The sequence below is a fragment of the Rhyacophila brunnea genome, unplaced genomic scaffold (assembly GCF_057557595.1).
Source record: "Rhyacophila brunnea isolate RB1 unplaced genomic scaffold, BYU_Rbru_1.0 scaffold_5, whole genome shotgun sequence".
Lineage (NCBI taxonomy): Eukaryota > Metazoa > Arthropoda > Insecta > Trichoptera > Rhyacophilidae > Rhyacophila > Rhyacophila brunnea.
In genome coordinates, this window is record NW_028233170.1 from 49,053,455 (window position 1) to 49,080,516 (window position 27,062).

The following is a 27,062-nucleotide window of genomic DNA, read 5'->3' on the forward strand; positions in this document are numbered from 1 at the left end:
ATAAAATAAACTCATTTAAAAGCAAAACTAGTATCTAAATTCCATTATATTATTGTGTTATTCACAAAAATACAATCCTACTTCTAATGACATTATATGTATGAATTGGGAGTCGAGTTGACTAGTAAAATATGTATTATGACTTACTACAGCTGTGTCGTGGCTCTATAGTTATTATTTCTAACATGTAATATCTGTACTAATCTACACAATTACTGTCTGACATCAGGGTGGTTTCTGTGTCCATTGTTTTTATTTAAATAGATTGTCCCAACGTCTACCAAATACTCGATGTATTGTTTTATGGTATGGTTTAGTGAAAATACAATATTTGGATTAAATTATCAGAAAACCTATGATTTTTTACATACTTCAGCCTAGTTACAGGCGGTCACATACTACCTATCTGTCAAAACTATGGAAAGTGGAAAGTTAGTAAACCCAAGGATAGCCATTTATTATGTGTGAGAATTTGTATTACAGTATTACACTATAAGCGTTTGAAACATTTAATTGTATATAGTATTAATCATTACATAGATATTTCACGGTATTTTAGATTTACTATTGACGAAATGATCAAGCGGGCCATATTGAATGCCTAATATAGGTAATAATATAAATATTTATTTGTCTTGTATCCTTGTGTCCTATGTATAACATAATGCGTAATCGATGACTGAGTTAATGTAATAATGTCGTAACATTATAATATGCCAGACGCGACGTAGATGTGAATGCATTATACACATGCAATAAAATTATTAATTTATTATTGTACCAACAGTTTAGCTTTAGCAGTTTGAGCCTTGAATCTTGACCAAGGCAATGAAACATTTTTCAGTAGCTACAGCCATTATCAAATTTCAATGTTACAAAATGACACTTGTAACGTAACACAGGATGACATAGTACCTAGCAATGAATGTTATTTATTAATTATAATGACTATGAGTGATATGATAAGTTATAAGACGATTCAACAGTGATCTGATAACACTTATAACACCGATAACGATTAAATTTAATAATGTACTTACAGCAGTGGTTTCCAAAGTTTATGTTACTACGCCTCCCTTTAAAAAAAATCTAATCTTGGCGCCCTTTACTTCAGTAAATAATACGGACACCTTTTTAAATAGCCAAAAATGTACTACTTAATAAAACAAAGAAAAAAAACTTAATTATAAAAATAAACAAGATTTTACTACTTTTTTTACATTCATTTTTAAGTTAATTTGTTTTTCATGCAATGGATGTGCTTGTTTATTAGCACAAAGTGCTCTTTTTCTACTAAACGGGGTCGATATATGGATTTCATTGAAGCTAATGCAGAAAATCCTGTTTCGCATATTATTATACCTACCTATGTTACGAATGGTAGCAGTACCTACTTTACTTACAACTAGCATTGCTTTTCTTGACAAAGTATCGTATTATTCTTCACTTCGATTCAAATCATTTTTTTCTTTTCAATAGTAGTCGATCAAAATTCATCATCGTTCAAATCAATTCTATCATGCGCCCCACATCCCGAAGCGGGCTCCCAGGCCAGGATCTTTGGCGGGCCCACCTACCTATCGCTGAAGTTAAGGGCAGGGTGGTGCTCTAAAGCAGTGCTTCGCAACCTTTTCTCACCCACGGCACACCAAAGGTCTTCCGAGAATTCCACGGCACACCACACGTAAAACAATTTATACACCAAAACATGGACCCCACATCCTGAAGAGGGACCCCAGGCCAGGATCTTTGGCGGGCCCACTATCTATCGCTAAGGTTAAAGACAGTGTGATACAAGTGTGAGGAAAAATATTGGTATTGATTGTATGTTTAGCGATTTTTTGTATTTATTAATACATCCACTTGAATTATGGTTAGCTGTCGGGTTGAGAACAATTTTATTATTTCCCGAGTATTGACATAATAAATTGTATCTTACAATCGCATGTTTTAAAATATTAATACTAGCGTAGTGAAATAGCACGCAGGCGACTTTTTTTACTTTTCATGCAAAATTGTAATTTGTGTTTATCTGACTTATCTGGTTGACCTGCCACGCAGGCCTCCCCTGAGCCTGGGCCCCCAGAGAGCCCTGTCAGCTCCCCCTTGTAGAGGCCATGCACCATAATTACATTAGTTTATGATTTTTTATTTGATAAATAATTAAATATACAAACAACATAACACACGACGAAGAACTAAATGTACAGATTGCCATGTATTTGTATTATCAATAACTAATAAATGTGATAACTTAGCTTTTTTCAATGAACGTAAAAGTGTTATATATTTTGACTTGATATTTGAAAGAGTAACCCGAAGCCGTCGGTCAAGACCCTTCAAGCAAGACTGCTTATTATTTTTAATGGTACTGTTCGGTTATACCGGAGGCAGCGGAAAACGCATTTTGAAAATAGCCGATAAACTGGATTATTTGTTAGTTTGGGTTAGTTTAGGTTCGGTTAGGTTAGGAGTACCTTTTTAATTATAACTTGAGTTGAAAAACTTTGCTCACCTAGATATGTCGTATAAAATGGGAGCTGAACTGCGATAGCCTTCTCGGAAATCCGAAGATATTCTTTATTAACCGAAGTCCTGAAAATAGCCAACGGAACATCGGCGAAGTTCAGTTTTAGCGTCCCGTCGTTTCTCAATTCAACCAATTCCTCTCGAATTTATAGGGAAAGCGCTTCTATAGAATTTTCTGCATTATTTGCAAAAGGGTTTTGAACCCAGTCGTATTGATTGTATGAAAGTAATGATGAAATTTCTTTTGCAGCAAAGTTAAATGTTTTTGAAACGGATCCAAAATTAATTGTTTGTTTTCAATGGTGGTCTGGAAGATCCTTTGGTACATTTGTAGAGATCCTTGTCTTAAAATTAATTGTGTTTTTTTGGGAGCAATGTACCGAGGCACACGTAGCATCGTCTCACGGCACACCAGTTGCGGAGCACTGCTCTAAAGTGTTTCCTAAATTATACACGGGGGTTATCATTTAAGTACCTATAGCAATCATCATATAGGTATCACATCAAATTACAACGCACAATCACATAACATATTTAAAATATTTTATAGTCTTGAAACAAACCAGCCGCAGGCGACTTTTTTTTTTGAACTATTAGAGTAAATTAGTGATGTCTGTTATGCCCGGGCCTCAGGCTCTTTATAAACTATGCATTTGCAAACTGCAAACCTGTGGCTACATTTTGTGTTAAACTTTTCGCGCCTCCCTTTGCAACACTCCGCGCCTTCTAGTTTGGAAATCGCTGACTTACAGTAATGTAATACTAGTAGGTACCTGCATATCATTATTCTAAGTAGTTGAATGGGCATAATAATTAATACACTTAAGTAGGTATTTGCTAAGTAGGCTCTCATTATTGTTGTGTTTCCCGATCAGAACCAATTAATAAGTTCAGTTTGATACAACTTACTCGTACATATTGCAACAGATAATCATTATTTTGTTCAACGAACCGATCTACCTAAGTATCTTGGTCTGGAACTCTGGACTGGACCTAGGTAGGCCTGGGAGAACTAGCCTAGTCGCTTCCATACTAAATGTGTTATCCTAACTCAAAACAGCTGTTTTCATAGCGAAAAAAACTAGGAATATGATAGGTACATTGCTTTCTAAATAAAATAATAGTGATCTCTAATATTAAAATCAGAGTGTTGGAGCGGACACTTTTTCAGTTTCTCCGACATGTCTACAAAATGTTAAAAATACGTAGTTTTTAAATTATTAATATTATTAATTCTACTAAACAAAACCTGACAACAAATGTCTTTCATTATCTACCTCTTCTGTAAAAAATGTGGTTATTTATCACTCGACAGTGTTGCCTTATTTAAAATAATTTCAATACCTACTTAGGTATTGCAAAGTGTCAAAAATAATATTTTCATTGGTAATAACAAAAACCGGAGCAGAAGAGCACCACAAATTTTCGGTGCTCCGGCTTCGCTCCTGTACCCCATTGTTCCACTATTCCGTGATCCTGCTCCGAGCTCCGCTCCAAAACTGATTAAAATACCTACTAAAATAAAGATCTGGCACGAATGAGTCAGCAACGTAATATACAGTAGGTATACACATACACTATAATTATACCTATTATGTCCTTATTAATTTTGATGTAAAACAGCAATCAAACATAAAATTAACTGAACGCCTTCGTTGTCTGCGATGCATAAAGTAAATAAATAAACAAAGAACATACCACCCAAAAATCATAGCGCATTTGTATTTTGTGATACCTACCGATATGTAGGTACGAATATGTAAAATGTAAAGCCATACTTATTCTCATAAGCCAGACTGGTGCAACGTTGCATGTAGCCAGTTATACTAATAATTTGATATACCTAGGTAATTAGGCATAAATTTTATTATTTCTAAGTTTAGTAGAAACGACGGAACTTATCAATCCAATATCAGTTTATGAAGGCCTCCCAGACTCTTTTCTTTCTTGGTCCCAAACCATATCGTACACGTGCATGCTACAATAATAGATCTGTTACATTTCCACGTGTACTTTGGATTTTCGTTGGCTGCAAGCTCATACTCGATAGCGTAACCCGGCATACCAAAATAGAATGCAAGGAAAAGGTGCAGCGTTCACTATGCGTAAACATCGTGTACGCCGAGTTCAAATCCAATGAACCGATTAATTTAAAACAATCATCAAGCAAAACATGTCACGGCGAAGAATTATTTTGCGAGGGTCTTTTGTAATTATTAATTATTTTAATTGTGTTAATGTGACTGAAATTATATTAACACTAGTTATATTGTGTCCATTTCAGTTGTATGACTTGCTGATGTGGTGAATTGCATGATGCTGATCACATCCTTTGGGAGTGTCCTCATTATATCCATTGACATAGAAGAGCTTCTCAAGTCGTTCCGAACCTCAGCTGGACCAGTCAGTCATTGCGACTTTGTATCTACGAGGAAAAAAGGCTTCATTGCGGCATTTTACGGCGAGCGATAAAGTATTTTTTCAACGACGATTCACAGTTATGTATGATGTATTACCGGCAGCTCTTGTAGTCCAGTATGTAAGACGCTGGCCACTCACCGGGGGTCCGGGTTCGATTCTTGGTGAGGTCAGAATATGCATACCTATTTGATTTTGTGATACCTACACTTATATGTCAATATTACGAACGTACTATAATATTTCACGTTCGCTATCCGAATGGGAATGGCTTGAGCAATATTCAACTTAATGCGGAATGTCTGGGACTCAGCAGTACAGTTTGTGAATTATCATGTGTGATCTTATACGTGGAATACGTGTACCTCCACAGGTTATATTAACAAACTGTTCTTCGAATAATGGTTGACCGCTCATCGCCTCAAATCATCGGGTTCTTGGGTTTGGGTATTGGTGGTGGGATCGAAGTCGCGACTCAGAATCGTCTGATCTACCAATTAGGCCACTTTGGCTGACAACTGTGTCTCAGAGCTGTTTAGGTTCCCCCTGTTCAATAAATTTATTGCATTTTAACGGCACTGCTTTACGGTAGCGAGTCATGGCACCTTCTCAGAGCAACCGTATACAACATACCTACTGAGTTTTAAAAACAGATGCTTGCACGGAAACAGGATGTGTGTGGTAATCGTGGTATGAACTTTAAAGTAAGTACTTACCTACCTAAGGAGAACCCAAGGTCGTGGACCGTATAGCCCTAGGGGCGGCATGGTATATGAAAGTATGGTGAAGCCGGCAAGTATGGCGAAAAAGTATGGTGAAACAGGTTGGTAATCAATTTGCGGCAAAATTTCCACGTTAAGTTTTGTGCATGCGCAGAGGAGATGAATCCGTTTTACTGTCTACATTCGTTCATCACAGCTTTCACTTCGTGAAGTCATAGATAATATACCTGCGCTTCAGTGTGTTCGTATAGTCTTTATGGGTTATATCCCATGATGCGCAATGTGCCCTATACTCCTCAATAAAATTCATTGTCATCATTTCAGTCGATATTTTGCAAAAAAATCGTAATATTTCAATACTAATATACATCCAATATGATCAACTATTCTTAAGATCGACTACCAATAGACTAAAATATATATATTTATTGACAAGCCACTGCACGAACCACCCGAAAAAATACGAAGCTGCTGGGGTGTTGAAAATAAATTCAAGCCGGTCGGATAGCAGTGCGCTAGTACTTTCATCACAAAATGGCGGCCATTTTCTAACCGATTTGAGGGCCGACGACGCATGCCCTGTGTTCAATGCGTGAGACGTACGGAAAAGTCCCGAGTGTAGACTTGGATAATGACTCATGATCGCAATTTATTTAGACAACTATTTTATTTTTAAATACGTATGCACATAATTATTGCGGGTCCTTCCAGCATTCAGATTTCCAGCTCATCTACATGTGTTCCTCCATCAACTCAACATCAAAATATATCTTCTCCGAATGACAATATTATTTCGTGGAATAAATAATTTAACGGCTTCCGAATTTGTAAGAACACATGTTATGTAGGTAGGCACCCTAGTTATTTGACGAAGATTTCTTCTCTACAAAAATTCTGACATTCTTGACATCTTTCTGAGTAACTTGAAATAGATATAAGTACCTAGGTGCACACTTAGAATTTTACTTCCTAAAACTTGCTTATAATAATAATTTTGCCACGCTGTAAAACGCGGTCAATACAGCTAGTGTTGCCAACCGTACTATAATTTTGATTCTTCCAAAAATATAAAATACTTACTTACTATAATGTTGAAGGATTCACAACGAAAAATGTTGAAGAAATACCTACCATAATTTTTATACCTCTGCACTATACCTATATAATATTGAACATAAAAAGATAGCATCACTGATTACAGACCAACCTGTAAATTGTAAGTATTACACTTCGCCGTAGCACAGTTCACTGTGAACTGTCTTACCGGAAAGAGTTTATCGAATAACATTTGAGAACAAAAAATAACGCGTTGCTCGATGCTTACGAGCACCTATCAGAATTTTATATAAATACATACGATATGATTGTTTTTTTTCTTCTAATTTACTTAGGTAGGTAATTACCTATTTTCTGATGTCTTTCCCTTGTATTCCAGTGGATTTTATTATCTACGTATTTTTGAAGTGTTTTATTAACACATAAATTTGATCTTGATGATAAGACCGCCATTAGTTTCCACTACAACAGCTTACGATGAACTGTGATTAGGCGAACTGCATAGGTACGAGCATGGCCTCACAACCTGAAGCGGGCCCTCAGGCTAGGATCATTGGAGGGCCCCCTTCCTACCGCTTGGGTTAAATGCAGTGTGAAACACCACATTAACGTTTTTCAAATTGTGTTTTAGGTCAAATTAAGGGTACTTAGCACATTATTAGCGATTATTAATACATATACTTATTAATTATTATGCAGTTGTCGAGAATCGACATACAATAATCAAAAATTATATCGCACAATCATATAAGTAATTTAAAATTTTAATGGCCACGAAGTATAATAGCGCCGCAGGCGACTTTTTTTACTATTAAAGCTAATTCATGATGTGTGTTTATCTCACTTATCTCGTCAACCCGCCACGCCGGTCCCCCCAGAGCCCATGCCCACAGGCTAGCGCCCTATAAGCCCCCTCTTGTGGGGCCCATGCGTACGAGCAATGTTCCGGACACGCTGCGGGAGTATGTATGTATGTAAGTACTTAGAAATGCAATGCACATAACCGAGCGGAATGGAATCTGAGGAGCCTTCATCGAACAATAGATTGATCCAGGTTGGTAATGATTATAATATTGTGTACGTCATTCATTATCAATAAGAAGAAAGAATAATTAAATTGGTAAAATCAATGTAACGACAAAATCATACACCTTTTCAGTGTGGAAATTATAGGAAAGGGATTCTCAGTTTCTTTTTAATGGGGAGGCTGTTAAAGTAATTTACCTTTATTTTCCCTAGTTCGCACCTTCGATATGCCATACTTCCAAGTCCACGGCACATACCCGAATAATCGCGGAAGCATTTGTGTCTTGGATATCCTCATTTAGGTACAGGCGTTGATACGATGTATTGTCAGATCGAATTAAATGCGGTTCACGACGGGGGTTTACCTTTCGCCGGCTGCATTGTCGAATATTCCACCTTGATTACCTGTATTATTCACATTGTGGCCCTCAATCGGGGGGTGTATTATAATATGCGTTATTTTAAATTTATTTAAAAAATTTGAGACACAAGTAGTAGTAATTTGAGAAAGTTACTCTTACATAATGATATATATTTACATAAATTTTAAACAAAACTATTATATATTATGGCGTCGACGAATAAAGAAACAGAAATAAGCAATACTGTGAAGGGCCACCTATCAGTGGCGAAGGGTGGAGGTAGGCTGCTAAGATCCGCCATAGAAAACTAACCAATACCATCTGTAAATTGTAGTCTTCGTTCAATATAAACAAATACGTATGACTAACAAAGTATAATGTGTACTATTTATGGCGGATCTTAACAGCCTACCTGCACCCTTCCCTATTGCCACCTATAACATAACCTCTTTGGGGCCACCATCCCATTGAGCAAATACTCCCCAAAATAGAAATAGGTAGATAATCCACTAGGTACTTGATAAAATATGTAAAGTCTTTCTCATTCATCAGTACGCCGGCACATGGATAAATAATATCATAATTATTTGACAATTATTAACATCGAGCACTTTTTTAAAATTTAAAAAAAAATAATAAATTTAAAAATTGTTGATTTTCAACTGGCCTCATGTATTTAATAGGTACCTAGTATGGTTTCACAAAATCAAATACGCCAAAATAACAATAATGCCCCTTAATACGATAAATATATTACATAGTGAATTACAATCTTACTATTAATTAGTTGAAAAGTTAAATAAAGGGCAAATTATTGTCCTAATGACAAATTAATATGCTATCTACGTAGATATACGTACTTGTAATAGATAGAGTACATATTATACGCTTCATCACTTCGGTTCTAGGATGAAAATGATGTAAGTAAGTAATATATTCTGAAACTATGTTTTTTTTTTTTTTTTACATATAATTACCTATTATGTATTTATTTATTACTACATATACAAATATATATAATTTGATCTAATTTTATGCGAGGTAATTAGACAAATAGTCGTATCAGTGTAGAAAAAAGTGCAAAGTTATAAAACGTATACTCTAAAGGGCCCCATACGTAATCAGTTTAACAAAATGGCGTCGTGGTCCAAAGACTTTCTATTAGAATCTAAAGTTATCTAAAACACTAGAACCCTTAGACTATAGATACATCAGCTAGAACCAGTGTGGTTCATAAAATCAAAATACTACTAAGTACCTACAATAAAGGAAAGCGTAACGATTGTTATGATTTGCTTTTGAATAAAGGTTTGACGATGGAACTGACAGCTAATCGTGATACAATCACAATAAATATAAACAATTTACGTTGGTAGTTTATTCAGAACAGAATTTTAAAAAATTCAAGCGTCTATGGCAACGGGTGCGTCTGCTGATCAAGTTTATAAACTTAAACTATGGTATATAATGTTTGAGGCTTTCACGGTTGTTTTTTATCGTAGTATATTCTTGGGTTTTCACCGTGTCTCCTTCTTCCTTCTTTACTCTAGTAAAGAGTAAAGAAGGAAGAAGGAGACACGGTGAAAACCCAAGAATATACAACGATTAAACTATGGTATTATAATGAACTCATATTTCTGAAAGACCAAGAAGAGCACCCGGACTAAACTTCGAGTATAGATATTTTTCTCCCATATTGTTATCTTTTTGTTTTCCCCCCTTGTATCAGTGCTAAGGCGGTGTAACACATTAGTTTAGTCTCATCCATATGCGCGTTCACTCCTTGCAATAGATCAATCAGAACTGACACGATTGCATCGTGAATGTCCACGCATCCGTTCAGGCCAAAGTGAAGCAGTTACGCCTGTTCAGTTTGGCCTTTCCATGTATGGGAGGCCTTAACAACTTACTTTACTCAAAAATACTTCCGAATCAAGGGACGGCCAGCATCAAGAGACAAATTTAAGAGGCACTCCCTGGTTCTGCCGCCCGTGTGAGTTGCACACACTACTTCTACCTAAGGATGCGGCATTCTTCCACAACATAAATATTTCTGAATTAAATCAACCACGCCACGGGAAGTATGAAATATGAAATGGCCTGGGTTTCTATTCAAGGCACAATAATATAGTTCGCATAGTAAATAACAATAAGAAACTAATAGGTATAAGATTATCGAAAAACTAAAACTACACATAAGGAAAAAAATAACACGTAATGGTAAGTTTACATCTGACACTTATACCGTTATACTTATTTTATGTGTCTGTCATAAAATTTCACTTACTGTTTACACCTGCATGGATCTGACATAAAACTCTCGTATAGGTACTTCTCGTTGAAATAAAATCTCTACACTTTATTCAATGCAACATTTGGAATAAATATATGCGGTGTTTACATATGGCATTGTAACTTATTCGGACACTTATTTCGCATACTTCTCAAAAACGTTATATCAGTTGTCAATATGGGAATGTCAAAAAAAAAGAAAATAGCAGCGAGTCTTTTGGCAACAAAAATGAGGAAAAAACGGCTAAATGGATTCAGCGACGAGAAGAACTAGGTGCTTTCCGCTTAATGTCAAAGTTTAAAATCGATGATCCACCTCAATTTGTGAACTTTAGTTTGCAAGATTGGACCTTTTGCCAAAAAACAAGACACAAAATTTAGAATTGCCATAAGTGTAGAAGAACGATTAACTGTAACATTGCGATATCTAGCAACTGGTAAGAAGTGAATCGTCATTGCATATTCAATATATTATCGTAATACGAGTGCAGTTGTGGGCCAAAATGAATTAATACCATTTGAAGCGCATTTTTTCTTCACAGACTGCGTCAGAATTAATCGTATGTACGGAGAACAAGCGATATTTTATTTTCGCACAAAATCCATAGAACACGGCACATCCGATTTATTTCTCATTGTCTATGATTTTTGACAGATCGCTAGGTACAGTACATTTATTTACGTAAGCGTTGGGCATACATTCACGATGTATGATAATAATTATTTGTCTGTTGTTTTAGAAATACATATACCTATGCACTTCACTACCTGTCAAACTACGAATAATGTGTCAGGTACTTGACATAAAAGTAGACGGTGGCTCAACTTCGGTGATATGTCGCTGCAAGTTCTAACTTTTCGAATACGCGGTGTTTACATTTGCGTATATAAGTAGATTGAATAAGTGACAGGTGAGTGTCGACACACGCGAAATAAGTGGCTGGTACAAATATAATTACTGTTTACACTTAGTGAATATGGTGTCAAATCTAAACGTACCATAACAGGATATTCTGGATCTGGGCGCATGTCTATCAAATATAAAAAATCAAAATTGAGAAACTTTATTAAAGTTAACAGGAGGTGGGGATTCCACCACACGTTGTGCGTGGTGACGTCATCAACCCTCTCAAGTAACGTTACCTGGAGTTGGATTGCATTGCAATACAATGGGGAGGCATTCACCCCAGCTGCAAGACAGGGTATCAGATGGTGCGAATGTAGTGGCGTGCGAAAGACGTTTGAAACAGGGGCTAAATAAATTAACAAGAGTGAGATTTTAAATATTTTTCGGTATTTTTGCTGTCGACATGTAGTGTTTTTTCTACTTTCATTATTTACGTTTCGTGCTCACTGCAGAGCTCATTCTCAAGATATAATGTGTTAGGCCGAGATGCATAGAATGTTTAGTTACGTTAAATCGAAGTAACATCAAATTGTCATGCATAGCTTACAACTACAATGAAAGCTACGAAAGTAGCCATTATAGTGATGCCACTTAAAAAAAACGATTGCCCGAAAAAATAATATTATTAATCGACGTATTTTAATAAAATGTGTAACCGGTAAAGCCTAAGTTCTTTTACTCACGTTTTCACAAGCTTATTTGATGGCGGAGTCCGCATACGGGACGCGGGTCTCAACAATATGCTCAGCGGTTTGGATCTCTTCATACTCACATAAAGCGGATGGATTTAATCTACAATTATGTATGCTATACATACATCTGGCATGTTCACAGGGTATACTAGGGAGTTCGGCTGCTAGGAGCTCTAACAATTGGTATATCACCAGATAGGACTTCATAAAAAGCCTACAGGTGCATAATTAAAACGGAATAGCCGGTGATTTATATTAGTTTTGCTAGATTCAATTTATTAATTCTTCTAGAGAATAGACTATAATTAATTATATAAAGGTAGATGTGTCTATTCAATAGACACATCTACCTTTATATAATTAATTATAGTAAGTGTGCTAGGTAGGTACTGATAAAAGTGGAATGAGCTGGATGAAAGGTTTATCCAGCAGTGGATCGACCGCAGCTCTTCACTTATGTTTCAAACTAGTTTGGATAACAATAACTTGAAAACCCCTCAGATATACACGTACCTGAGGTGTTTTCAAGTTATGTATGTTCAATATATTGAATGTTGGGTTCTCAAAATCTTGTAAATTATTCGTTGAATAAAAGAAATGGTGTGTCAACAATTTTATTGTTAACAAGTTCAAGTAGACGTTATAACTAAAATATTTGGCGAGAGCCGGGCGTCGGTTAGTAATTAAGATAATTAATATTCCTTGATTTAACTCATTCGCTGCTGACTATATAATGAGATTTTAATTAGCACCTTTAAAATGCACGTTAATTACATCGATCGGTCGCCTAGTCATTACGCGCATGTGCGTCTTCAGCGTCCAAAGTATTAATATACAAAAACCGATAGGTAGTCAATAATAACGAAATTTGATAATAATTTCATGTATGACCTACAAGTTTAAATTGTCGCAATTACATAGGAGGCTCGTAGCATAATTGGCACAGTTGGCGCGATACCAGTGGTTATACGGGTTCCAATCCCGTCGAGCATCGTATACTTTTTCAAATATGATTTTTTCTAATGCGTATATTATATATCTGAGGTGTTTTCAAGTTATGTATATTCAATATATTATCGAATGTCACATTCTCAAAATCTTGTGAATTATTCGTTGAATAAAAGAAATGGTTTATTAATCTGGATACATTCGATCGTTTGTTATGTAGGGCAGGCTTTGTTGCATTGCGAGATTCAGCTCACGCATAAACGCGTCTTTGGGACCGTTCGAATAAATTTTATGGACGCAACTGCTTTCTGAGTGCATTAATGTGTGCTGTGGAGGTGGGGTAACTTGGTCGCACGTGAGAAACGTGCTCTCAAATGTTAAACGTCAGCTGTTTATTATTATTTGCGTTGAGTATTGGTTTCTTACATTATTTTGTACACATCGTCTATTTCCGTGCAAATTTATTACGCGCTTTGTTTGCTTAATGTGATTAGGGAGCTGTAGTGTTGCCATCTTTTTATGCTGATTGTGATTATAGTAGGTACAGAGGTGTAAAAATTGTAGTATTTTTGGCATATATGGCGTAAATTATAGTAAGTACATATTGTACTATAATTATAGTATATACGGTGGGCAATTTATAATGTTAGGGAGAGCGATTTTGACAAACTACCGCAGGACTTAAAATTCGATAGTTTTGGCAGAAAACAAGCCATAGTTAGAGGGAAAGTACAGTACCTAGTCGATAGCAATAATGTAACAGTAATCACATAAAACATGTTCTATTATACGTAGGTAGGTACCAGTGGTGAATGGTGGAGGTAGGAAATAGTGCACACTTAACTCGTGCACGCTCAGCCATGAGGTTCCAACTTCCAATGAAGAAGAAGAAGAATGTTGTATACATCAATGAGACAAGTTTGGAAGATTTATGTGCCCTAATTTTCACTAAAATGCTATTTATCGTAGAATTAATACCAAAATATTAAGAGCGTACATAAGTGAAACGGCAAATAATTTTCAACTGTATGTATGCGGAACGAAATTACGGCCGCGTTTTGCCATTCGGAGAGCGATAGTCGAGGTGTATGCACGTCGATTCGTTTTGTCATGGTGTCGGATAAAAATATTCTTAAATTGTGTAAAGATGACTAAAAAACTTTATGTATGTACTTAAAAAAGAAAACATGTCAATGAATATACTTACTATTATTATTACGAATATAATAATAAACATAACATAAAAAGGACGCATGTTGAACTTATATGACAAATTATATTTCGTTCGGCTTGCGTCATTTGCACCCGCGACCCGCAATCCGCGCATCGCCTAGTTACGATCTTTTTAGACCATGCCTCAGCTGAGGTATAGCCTTAATACACTGTGTGTTCTTATTTTAGGGCTTCTACACAATATTATGCCACAAGGCTTATGGTATGTAGGTACAAAAAAACAACGTGAACTAAACCAATAAACGGCCTGGGACCATTTAGAGTGAAACTACGTCTCTCATATACCTACCTAAATAAAGCCTACATACAAAAGTAAGGAGCTAGCACAGTGCATATTCTAACTTAGTAGGTGAGAGGTTGATTTCACGACCACTTCCGGTACTGCCACTACGATTTTTCGTCATACTAAATCACTAAATAAATCTAGTATTTACTATTATGCAGGCGAATCCGAGTCGCACGCGGTGCGCATCAAGTACCAAGTTATGGAGGTGAGGAGTGGGAGCCACGAGGGCTTCCAGTCTGGCACTATGACTTTTCGTGTATAAAGTATACACTGCATAGGTACTATCGTCTCAAGTAGACGAGTTACAAAATAAAGTGCGACTCAATAAGTATGTAGGTATACGGATTTGGTCTCTCCACCTGGCTATTATTAGTAATAATAAAAAACTAAAATGAATTTTGTCAACGCTGCTTGGCGAGGTGGATTTATTTATTTGGTTTAAAATAATATGCCATAGTTATTGTACTTGATTGGTTGGCGTCGATTTTTTCAATGTACCTATAGGAATTGTATTGCAGCGATAGTAAACTTTTTGTGGTTATGTCGACTTTTTGCATAAAAATATGGTCACGATTTACCGATTAAATTCTCATAATAAACTAGCAAAAAAAAGTACCTATGTGTTGTATATATTTTAATTAAAATAACCGAGATGCGAGTATTTAAATAAGCATACATAGTACTGATATAGTTTTCCCTAGTAGTTACCTATATTGAATCATTATTCGCCTTTTGAAAGCGTGTTCGGAAACTTGCACGTATGCAGTTCGCCGTATCACACTTCACCGTGAAATGTTGTATCAGAAATATATGGCCGTAAGTATATTAACGCTTTCGCTGCTGAAGAGATAATGAGATTTTAATTGCCCCCTTTAAAATGCACGTTAATTACATCGATCGGCCGCCTGGTCATTACGCACCGTGTGCGTCTTCAGCGTCCAAAGTATTAAAGACTGTCCAACCTCTTTGGGTCATCGAGTATTGACATAAAATTCATGTCTAAATAAAACACGGTTCTTGTCGGTTTACACTTTACAGGAAGCCAGCAGCAAATTTTAAAAATAGCCGATATACTGGATTATTTGTTAGATTAGGTTAGGTTAGGTTTTTATTCATGAATTTTGCAATAGTCAGCTATGAAAATTAAATTAATGTTCATATCGAATCTAATAAAAATGGGTACCGTATGGCGTATAGTATACGGTCATCTCTTTCCGATAAGAAAGCTCACGGCGAACTGTACCACGGTGAAATGTTTTACGTACAATTTCATGTAACCTTTTGAAAGAGCCCAGCCGCAATCATATAAAAATTAAATGAACAAATTAATATTGCACGTGTCATTTTATGTGTGTTGAGATTGGATATTTAAATTTTATTTCAAATGAGCAAACATGGTATAATATTATAGAGTTTCACCAGTACGTATAGTGAGCTAAGCAAGCTACAAGAATTTAAAAGCATAAGTGAGGAAATATTGTTAAAAATCTTGGAGAGTTTTGATAAAAAATAAATATTGATTTATGCATTAAAGAAACAGATATTGTGACATTGGATAAAATGACGCCTGTATCGGCGCGATAAACGCGACCAAAATTGGTTCGCGTTCTACATGTTGGCGATACCCGATGTATTGTTTGACCGTGTTTCTGTGTTCTTTGGTTAAGACGTTATGATTTAATTTACTGGTATTTATTAATATTGAGCAGGAGGTTGAGTGATATATTATACAGGTGATTATACAGACGGAAAGTAAGAAGAACTGAAAAAGAAATAAACCTCTAGGCTTTAGTTCTGGACGTAATTTATTAAAATTCTGGAAAAAAGAGTTAAAAAAAGTCACCAGTTAGATTCTGAACGGATTTAAATTTGCTGAAAACATAAATCTCTCGAAATACCTCGAAATACGTGTCAAAGACGGACGCGTACTAGGTATATTTTTTGCGGAAAAAGGTAGAGAAAGTAAGTGTGAGGCCTCAGTGCCAGCGTTCGGCGCAGCGTTGAGCGTTCTGCGCAACTCAAACGTATAACCGTATAAATGTATAACCAAAAAAAGACATTGTCTACGAACATTCTCACACACGGTTATACGTTTGAGTTGCGCAAAACGCTCAACGCTGCGCCGAACGCTGCCACCCAGGACGTGCACTAAGCATTCATAAACCGTAATTTTAAACTGTATTATCTATAAACGCTGAAACTTCTCGTTTTCGTCACGGTAAAAATTTCAAAAAAGGCGCGAAAAATAAAAAAAATCGACCGAAAAATCGAAAAAGCATCGGTATAATGGTCTTTACTCTTATGAAAATAAGTTGTGGAGGAGCAAAAAAACATAGTTGCACTTCGCAGTTTTTAACGAAATGGTACCTAATTACCCTACCAAAGTAAATTTTAAGAAGCCCTGCGAAGAATTTCATTCTTACTTCAAATCTAAACCAAATATGTAGGTACATATACTTTGTTCTTCAGAAAAATATAAGACCGTATAAATTATCTATTTTCGCGTGTTCATTCCTGTTCTTTTCATTAGTAAATAAAAACTATGAAGAAATATGCGTTTGTATGCATTATACGAGATTGGCAAACACTCAATTCAAGAGATAATGGGAAGTGCGTTACCTTCCGTGTGTGGTAGAAACAAAGTTTAATTCTCGAGTGTGGAAAAATATGGGATGCACTGAAACACGTGCCTTCGTAATGGTGGAGCAGTTCACTATTATAAAACGCAAATAAATTAATTGTCAACCACAACAAATACCTACCTATATCACTAAATAGTAAAAAAATGTGTAAGTATCAAGTGTGTAATTTAGATAATATATGGTAAGTACCTACTTAATCTTATTATTGTTAGTAACAAGTGTTTTTTCGTTTAATTTATTTGATAAGTACCTACACGATCTAGATTTTTGAACATAATAATATGTACTTAAGTAAGTACTTAAATAATTTTGAAAACACTCATGAGAAAATATAGCCGATAGAAAAAAAAATCTTTTTTGAAAAAAGTAAGACACCCGGCAGGATTGAACCTGCGTCTCTTGGGTATCGCGCCCTGTGCACTCCTTCATTGCATTCTTAAAATCTTGTGAATTATTCGTTGAATAAAAGAAATAGTTAATTAATTAAAATCTACATTTTTGCATACAATTTGATATCCGCGTAGAATAGGGTTCGCCATCGGTAGAGACAATTAATTCCTACATGTTTATCCAATTTTTCTAACGTATGTTTACAAAAATATTAGTTGTGCGGACACAATTTGATAGTATTTAAAAGTGGCGCCAGTTTCTCACTTATAATTTCATTATTTACGAGTGAAAAAAAAATTACCCTCACATTCTGTTATAAAAATCCCTTGTACCTATTTATCATTTTTCCCAGTTGTAAACGGTAAACCACTTGGCCACTGAGCCGAATTTTTTTTTAGTTTAAAAATAAAGCAATAACTACATATTATATATTATAATTAGAAAACTTATTAACATATGAGATAATAGTGTGGTCTGGGCTCTGCTTAAATCATCCGGTGTACTTCCTTGTACCTATATAGGTACTTCATATTTTTTGTATTTACACATTTATACTGTAGAATAACTTAATATTGCATAATTACAGTATTACATAATACTGTTTTAATAATATTTCTTTGTTTCTAAATGTCATGTTGTGAACGTCTAAACTTATAATTTGTAATGTCCACAATATGTAAAATAAATTTAAAAAATTAAAAAAAATTGAATAGTCTCTCATACTAGAGAGGGAGGTCCTAGGATACAAACGGACACTAACGGTCTTAACAGGTACCGAGTCGCGGCGACTTGAAGGTGATCATTTTATCAGTGTGGGGAGTATCTGGGGTGGGGGTAGGTAGTATACCCTGGAAATTGTTGGTATATTTCCGAACTCCGTAACGGCTTGCACCTGGGTAAAATTAAATTAATATAACTATAGGCTTAGGATTTTAGATGCTAGAAAATGAATAATAGGTAGGTACCTACCTTAAATAGATATAATTGGAAAATATGTTACTTATTAAAATTTCATAAATATGTGCTAAAAAACCAAAAATAAAAAAGCTAAAAATTTAAATAACTACCTATTACAATAAATCATATATATTTCAACAGTTTAATTTAGTATTTATTCACAAAGAGAAAACGCTTTATTACAATACATAATAAAATAATGCTTCACATTTTCGAAAGTGAATATTTGACGATTTGATCTTAGCAAATTTTTATACACGGAAAAACTTCTTTCCACGTCTACAGAATATGTTATTATTGCGTATGTAAATGAAGCTATTTCTGAAGTAGAAAAAATTGAAACATCTGAGGAATCTGATGGATTTTCCAAAACAGCTTCAATATTCTGCAGCGTTTGAAGTCCAGTATTTTTTATTTAAAACACTATTTAATTGGTCCAGGAACATTGAAATTTTTGTGTTTATGTGAAAATATTTGCTTAAACCTAGAATATGTAAAAATATGTAATTATCCAAAAATATCTAAAAATAGGTGCTAACAAATAGAGTTGTTTGAAACAAATAGATATTTTTGATATTTGGTTGTGGGGCCGCTCAAAAAAAAAAATTAAATACCTAAGAATCCTAAGCCTATTAATATAGGTAAGTACTTATTATAATTCATCACCGTAAAACAAAATAATAATCAATTATTATTACTATACGGATACAATATATTCGAAATGGACCTACTATTTTCCGTGTGCGCCTCTTGGGTAGGTATCAGCTGATCGAATGAAAAAATGCAATGAGGGTAAAAGAAGTCCTTTTGTATGATCAAGTCAGACAGACGAATAAATTAGCGGCGAACATGTCCGATCGAATTGTCGGGAATATTTTCCTTCACTGTTTTACATAATCGACACTCCATATTATCCGTCAGATTAAAGTACATTTATCGTAACTGAGTTTTACATAATCGCAACGAACTAAGCGACTGTTTTGTTATGCAAATGTCAGTTAGTATTTAATTTAAATAAATAAAAGAAATTTAAATGGACTGCATTTACAATGCACAAGAATAAATGCACCGGTAATATGACCCTAATTTTATTGACAACTTAGGTACTTACCTATCTTATAGTTTTATCGAATATTAGTCAGTTTTATTATGAAAATTGATATACTATTAATTAATATGACAAATTCATATCAGCTGTCGACAAAAGCCGGATATTTTTATAAGATGGTTGATTTAGTGCAGCGTGCTCTCGGTTCATTCATTGATGAAACAAAATTTCGATTTTAAAACTTTAACTTTCGTTAGGTTAGGTACTTCAATCATGCTAATCAGGCAACATTTTCAAAATACTAAAATGTAAAACCTTTATTACCAAAAACTTTCTACGAATTCTCGTTGGAGCCCTGTCACTACTCGCGGAGCCCTAGGGATCCGCAGAACCGGTTGTGGATCACTGATCTAAGTTTTAATAAACTCTACAAACATTGGTTAGTATGATTATTGGTTATTCGTTGATTCGAGAATCAGATGAACACGAATGAATGCCAGTGGCGAAGGGTGACTTTTGGAAAGAGGTAGGCTGTGGAGATCTGATCAAAAGAACACACTTGTCAGGTATACTTACGAGAAATAAGAAGATAATACGATATTACTACTAATGAATAGGTACACACTAATGACAACGACACACAATTTAACGAAACTTCAAAAACTCTCTGACGACATAAAATTAAGCGATCAGATTAAATTAAGTACGTATTTTTTTAAAACATTAATACATACGAGTATCAAAAATCATTAGATAAAAGTTCTTTTTATTTTTAAAAACAGTCTATATTTATTAATATTCGATTAAACACAATAGAAATTATTTTTTAAAATTATCTAATTATTAATTATTTAGTTTTAGGCTCTGCGATCGGAGCTTACGTTAGTTCACACAATTCGACAGACTGGGCGGGGCGTAAAGTCCATATGAAAAAAAATGAGAATTATTTGAAACATAATTCGACCTTTATTTACGTCAAGTCAGATGGCGCACTGTGGTATATTTATTAAAACCTTTGCTTATCTGTGTAATATATTCCTTCACATACGGCATCTCTCGTTGGAAAAATAAATTATTTTATGGAATATAATATAATCAAGTGATTATATAAATAAGTCAATATGCAATTAAAAAATATTTTTCTTATGAAGGTAGGCTTCAAATAATCGCCTAGTAGGTATGGAGTCTTCGCCACTGATGAATGCCCATCCTGGATCTATCAGAAATTATATTGTAGAACATTATGTAGAGGGGGCTGCATTGATAGACATTAGCAAATAGCGAAGGGTGCACATAATATTATATTCTTTCGTGGTTCATGTGAAACGAGAGATTGTTGAAATTCTGGAATAGTTAAATCCGTGAATATGAGTTGAATGAACGCAACGCCTGGAGGGATCGCGTCAAATTATAGCTTCCAGCGACTCTACAAGTGTTGTCAGTAGGCGATTTAATATCATTGCTACAATATTACAGCAAACATCGTGGTGGGAACGTTAAACAATTATTAATTAACAATAAAATCGATCGATTATGTGGATACGGTCACGGGGGAAGATAGATAAATCATAGAAAAATACACAGAAAAAGCATAAGATGGATTTAATCATGGTCCCCACAAAGGGAGGGCTGACAGGGCTCTAGCCTGGGTGCCCGAGGTTTGGGGGGCCCGTCGTAGCGGGTCGAACTAACAAGTGAGATAACACACATCACAAGTTTTCTCAAATGGTAAAAAAGTCGCCTGCGGCGCTATTTTACTTTGAAATATTAACATTTTAAAATATGTGGTGATGTGATGCAAATTTTGATGATTGTCTGTCGATATTCAAAAACTTCATCATTCAAGTGGATTTATTCAATAATACAAAACAATGCTAAAAATACACCCTTTATTTTACCTGTAACACCGTTTGGAAAAACGCTTCTATGGAGCATCACACTGCCTTTAACCCTAGCAATAGGTAGGGGGCCCGCCAGAGATCCTGGCCTGGGGTCCCGTTTCAGGATGTGGGGGTCATGGATTTAATATTCGTTGTCATTAGCGCTGATTTTTCGTCTTTTTAGAATTTAGGAATATTTTTTTCTCGAGAATTTTATTCGACATTAGTCTATTGATTTTTCGAGATATATCATTATTTCCCTTGTTAGCTCATCTCGCTCAAATTTCCGTTTAATATCGAATTCGAGACGTTTTTTTCTCGCCAAAAAAAATTTTCACCACCAAATTTAGAAACTTCCGTTCTCGTTCAAAGTCTGTCAGCTTTTTCTTTATTTAAGCTTTTCTTATTCAAAGAATTTTTAGCGCCTAATTAGCTTTTATAGCCCAATAAAAAAATCGGGGAATACGATATTTATTATCAATTAAAAGGGATTTCAAAAATTCCATTTAGGTAAAAATATAACGACACAAATGTGTTTTGATAATTTTTTACTTATATTTTCCTAATGTCGATTTCTCGAAATTCTTGTAAGTAGATAATTTATAACTAATGAAATAAGAATTCTCGATATTTTGTTTTTTTTCGAGATTCGAGACTGAGGTTTTCTGATTATTACTCAAGAATTCTCGAGACAATATTACTCGATCACAATCTCTAGTTACCATTGTCATCATCCATATTTCTTCGCACACTAAAGAAACGGTATAGAATAATACATTTTTACATAATAATAGATATTCCAAAATTTATGTAGGGATTGAAAAACGATGTAGTATTCTAAGAAACGAATAATTTCGCATCGATGGTTGATGATATCTAAAATTTAGACTTTCGTTTGACATTTTTTTACTCGATGTAAAACGAAGATTCGCTGCGACAATGCCAACAATGTCACTTCCATATTGCATTACGTTTAGTCCATCTACTAAGTATAAGTACTTGCAATTTGTCGTAGTAGGAGTACCTAACAACAATAATTATAAAATTTAAATATTATCATTTTTAAACACAGATAGATATCAGTCAAGAATATTAGTAAATGTTAAAAATGAATAAGTATAAATATTATGTAAGTATATTTAAAATAAAATTAGTTCAGGGTATACATGAGATAGGGTGACCTAAGACTCGCTTGGAACCACACTGTGACTGTACCTTTTGCAAGATTTGTTTGTTGGTCATTTACTAATCCTTACCCGTCACTACCTCCAAAATGAAGGGGGAGGGAACAAATCGTGTTGATAATAATGTTTTAGATAACTTTCAAGGAATGTTTTTTGTCGATTAGATCAGTGACGTCCCTAGACAAAATGCCGCCCCTGGGCAGCGCCATAATGCCGCCCCATTTTTTTATACAATATTTTTTTAATATCCGTGCTCGTGTCATTTCTGGTCACCAAGGACGTCGAAGGACAACAGAAGTAAACTATACATCGCAAAACTGAAAAATTAAGTCCTGTTAAACCTTTTAAACTAATTTATACATTATGTTTCCAACCAGTGAGATGAATTTTTGAAAGGAACGATATTTTCGTTATTAAGTACTCAGTTTAGGTAGTTATTTCTACATATACCAAATGATTTTCCTCGGTTTGCCGCCCTTCAAGTAACTGCCGCCCCCAAGCGACGCTCAATCTGCCTACCCCCACGGGACGTCACTGGATTAGATGGATACACGCAGTGACGTCCCGAGACAAAATACCGCCCCTAGGCAGTGATAAAATGCCGCCACATTTTTTATACAGTATTTTTTATCATCATTATTACTCAAATATCAAAGAAATTTAATGTGTTGTATGGATACATTACTAACAAGATACCTATACCTACCTAGGTCGGTATACTACTTAATCAAATTTAAATGCCACCTCTGCTTCAATAGACAATATAAAAATACACCTGACAACTTCCAAAACTCGTTAATAACTGGTAAACATATTTGGATAATTTTTAAATTAGGTATGCACGTCTCATTACTGTTCACCAAGAACGTGACGTGCAAGGACAACGGAAGTAAACTAGACATCGTGAACCCGACGAAAAAATAAAGTCTTGTTAAACCTTTAATAGTGCCTAATTATATTTTGTTTCCAACCAGTGAGCTGATTTTTTTTAATGGAAAAATATTTCTGTTATTACTAAGTTTAGGTAGTTTTCTATGTATACCGAATGCTTCTTCTCGATTTGCCGCCCTACCGCCCCCAAGTGACGCTCAATCTGCCTACCCACACGGGACGTCACTGGATACACGTGAGAAGTAAAATTAAGTGGTTCATTTCACTAGATTAATCGTTTATTTCGTAATTTTGTAAAAGTCTTAGGAATTGATCACATACATATTATTATTATAAAGGTTGTTTAATATGACACGTATTTCCGCCGTCATATAACAAGGTTTATTAAACGTAAGGACATTGTAAGTTTTAGCCCAGCTAGGTTTTAGATGTATCTAAAAATACAAGTTATAATAAAATTGAATGGATGGTTAGGAGTTTTTAGTGGAAATTCTTGAATGCTGAGGAATGGGGAGTAATTGTGAATAAAACAACGTTAACTTACGTGTTAGTATTGGTATAACTAATTCTATAACTAAAGTCTATGTAGTATAATGTAGTTAGTCTTCAGTGCAACACAGTCATCATTGTCAAGATTTTGGCAACTTTCATTTTAACTGACACAGTGAGATTATTATACCCATGGCAATTATTGGTATAGTAATATGTATTTACATAATAATAATAATAAAAAAACAATTAGCAGTAATTGAGTAATTTCATGATGTTGAGAGTCGCTTTTCTCGGCGATAATGGCCGACATGATTTAGTACGCCACGGGACGACTTCTGGTTGTGTGAGTAGCAAGTTGCGGCTAACTCCATTTGCAGGCGCCGTCAGGCCCCACACTCATAATGACTTTATAGTAATAATGTTATTATTATTTCATTTCGTTATGTATTATTTTAAATGAATATTAAACTAATTAAAAATTCGAATAAACGCGCGTAAAATTAGCGCTTCATCGGCACCGCCAATCATTCATTGTTTTGCTGCCATTAGAAATAAAATTAATACGGTATTGCCACAATGGGAAAGCTTGACATAAACAAAAATAATACATTTGATGTAGGTAGATAAGGTAGGTTGTAAAATATTATTATAAGTAATATGTGATAGGATAAGAATATAATGCAATTTCTTAATTCGGAAATTAGCACGTGTATTATTGTCATAATAACATTATTTTCAATGTTCAGCTCAAAAGAGCGCACAACAGAAATTAACTTTTCTTGGCAAATGTAGGTAAGTATTTAATAGAATGATCAACACCAGCGAGACACCGGCTATACAAAATTATTGAAAAAAACGTAGATAAAGGTTAAAAATATTATCGTGTTATGGAATGGTTTTACAGCGTATAAAACTTATTGATATTTTCCAACAAACAAAAGAGTAAAAAAGCAATACTGCCGGTATTAGAAGAACGATATCGTTACACGGATCAGGAAATTCCTGCGGGAACGAGTTCGTTATTGGGTATAAAGGAAACACCGTAAAAATAATACCACACTAATTGAATTGGCGCGGGAATTTTGTTTCAGTCGCGGCGCACAGATGTCATTGGTGTTTGTGTTGGATTTTCAATGAACAGCAGCGATAGAATTATTAGAGAAATAAAGACTTTCCTCAATAATATTAAATAATACTATTGTCCTTTACTCTAAGCTATTATCAAATAAATAATGCTGAATTAACACATTCATTGTAAATACTTAATGCAATATATTCAGACAGAAAAAAACAAAGGTTTAAAAATTGAAATCTAATACATCTTTGATAGAATTATTAATACTTATTAATATTTATTAGGATAAATATTTTTTTTAAACTTCATGACTTCAAAATGATGAAATTAAATTGCTTAGAAAATAGTTTTAATTTGTTACTTTATATGACGTACAAATTACATCTCTTATGCCTATAATAAACATAGTAATATTATAAATGCATTATCAAAAATGTTAGGTATGTAATATATAATATCTACTTTGAATATTCAATGTATTGAACACTCGCAGGAATAATAAAATCAGCTAATGGTAATACCTACATACTGAAGGAACATGAATCTTGTATATCAAAATTCTAGGCCGATGCGTTCAAATTAAAATACGAGTATAATTAATACGCATACATTTATTGAATACTGCCACCTGCACGGAATATATGAAAGTTATTTAAAAAAATGAGGAATATATTTCTAAAACGTAATAAATACCTATTGCCATGTGTAACTCTGTAACTAGAGCTAATAATAAATTAGTATATACGAAATATGGCAAAAGCAGTACCTACCTAATAAAAATTATGGAATTATTGTACATTACTATGTGTTCATTGATACCAATTTTATATGAGTAATAAGGATTTTGGGTACTGTTCCGTTATCAGGAATACAGCGGAAAACACATTTTGAAAATAGCCGATAAACTGGATTATTTGTTAGGTTAATCTAACGAAACCTAACCTAACCCAACCTAACTTAACCTAAACTAACCCAAACTAACAAATAATCCAGTATATCGGGTATTTTCAATTCCGCTATATTCCTGATAACCGAACAGTACCGAATTTTGTTATAATTCTAAATAAACAACATCTGTTATTGAAAATAAATGAATTTTTAAGTTATACCTAACTGAAAGAACGAATTTAACCAATTATAGTAATGCAAATATTTACCTTTAAACGAGTGATTTGTATAAAATCGTATGCCCCATTACATTATTTTATCAAAGTAAAATACAGCGATGGGTTTATGGACTATTTGCACGAATAATAAAATTAATTTGTCTGAACAAACGGCATTCATTCAAACTGAATGCATTTTGTTAAGTTGAAAATAATGGAAAAGTACCTAACTACTAACCAGAAACTAAAGCTTGTTTATTTTTCTCATCAAACGAACCAGAATTTAAACCGGATTAATGAAATATCAAACGGAATAATGTATTAAAAGAATTATTCGTATGATGACAAGAAATAATTTAATTAAAAATCTCTTTCAAAAATAACGACGGGTTTTCTTTATGGTCTATCTATATAACTAAAGAGACAATGTTAAATATAAAAAAAAAACAACATTATAATACTTACGCTAAAATAATAACATGATAACATATAGGTACCTATCGATTAGTAAACTATAGATATACCATCATAAATCGTCAGGTGTTCGAATTTAGATCTAAGCTCATTTCAGTAAAAAAAAGTATGATGAGTAAAATGTTAGCATGTGGCGCCATCACTCAGCGGACAACTTATACTGGTGGATCTATACATGGATTCATTATTATTTACCTTCAATACACAGACAATTTTAATTACATTGCAATATAATATTATATTCGATATAATAAACGTTATATATCAGAAAATCTATAAACACCCATATTAGCTCAATTTACTTATAAATGGAGACATTTTGCTACAAGTCGGATATGGGGAAGCCAGCGGCAAAATAGCCGATATACTGGATTATTTGTTAGGTTGGGTTAGTTTAGGTTAGGTTAGTTTAGGATTTCATTCTTGAATTCATGAATTTTGCCCTAAATCGG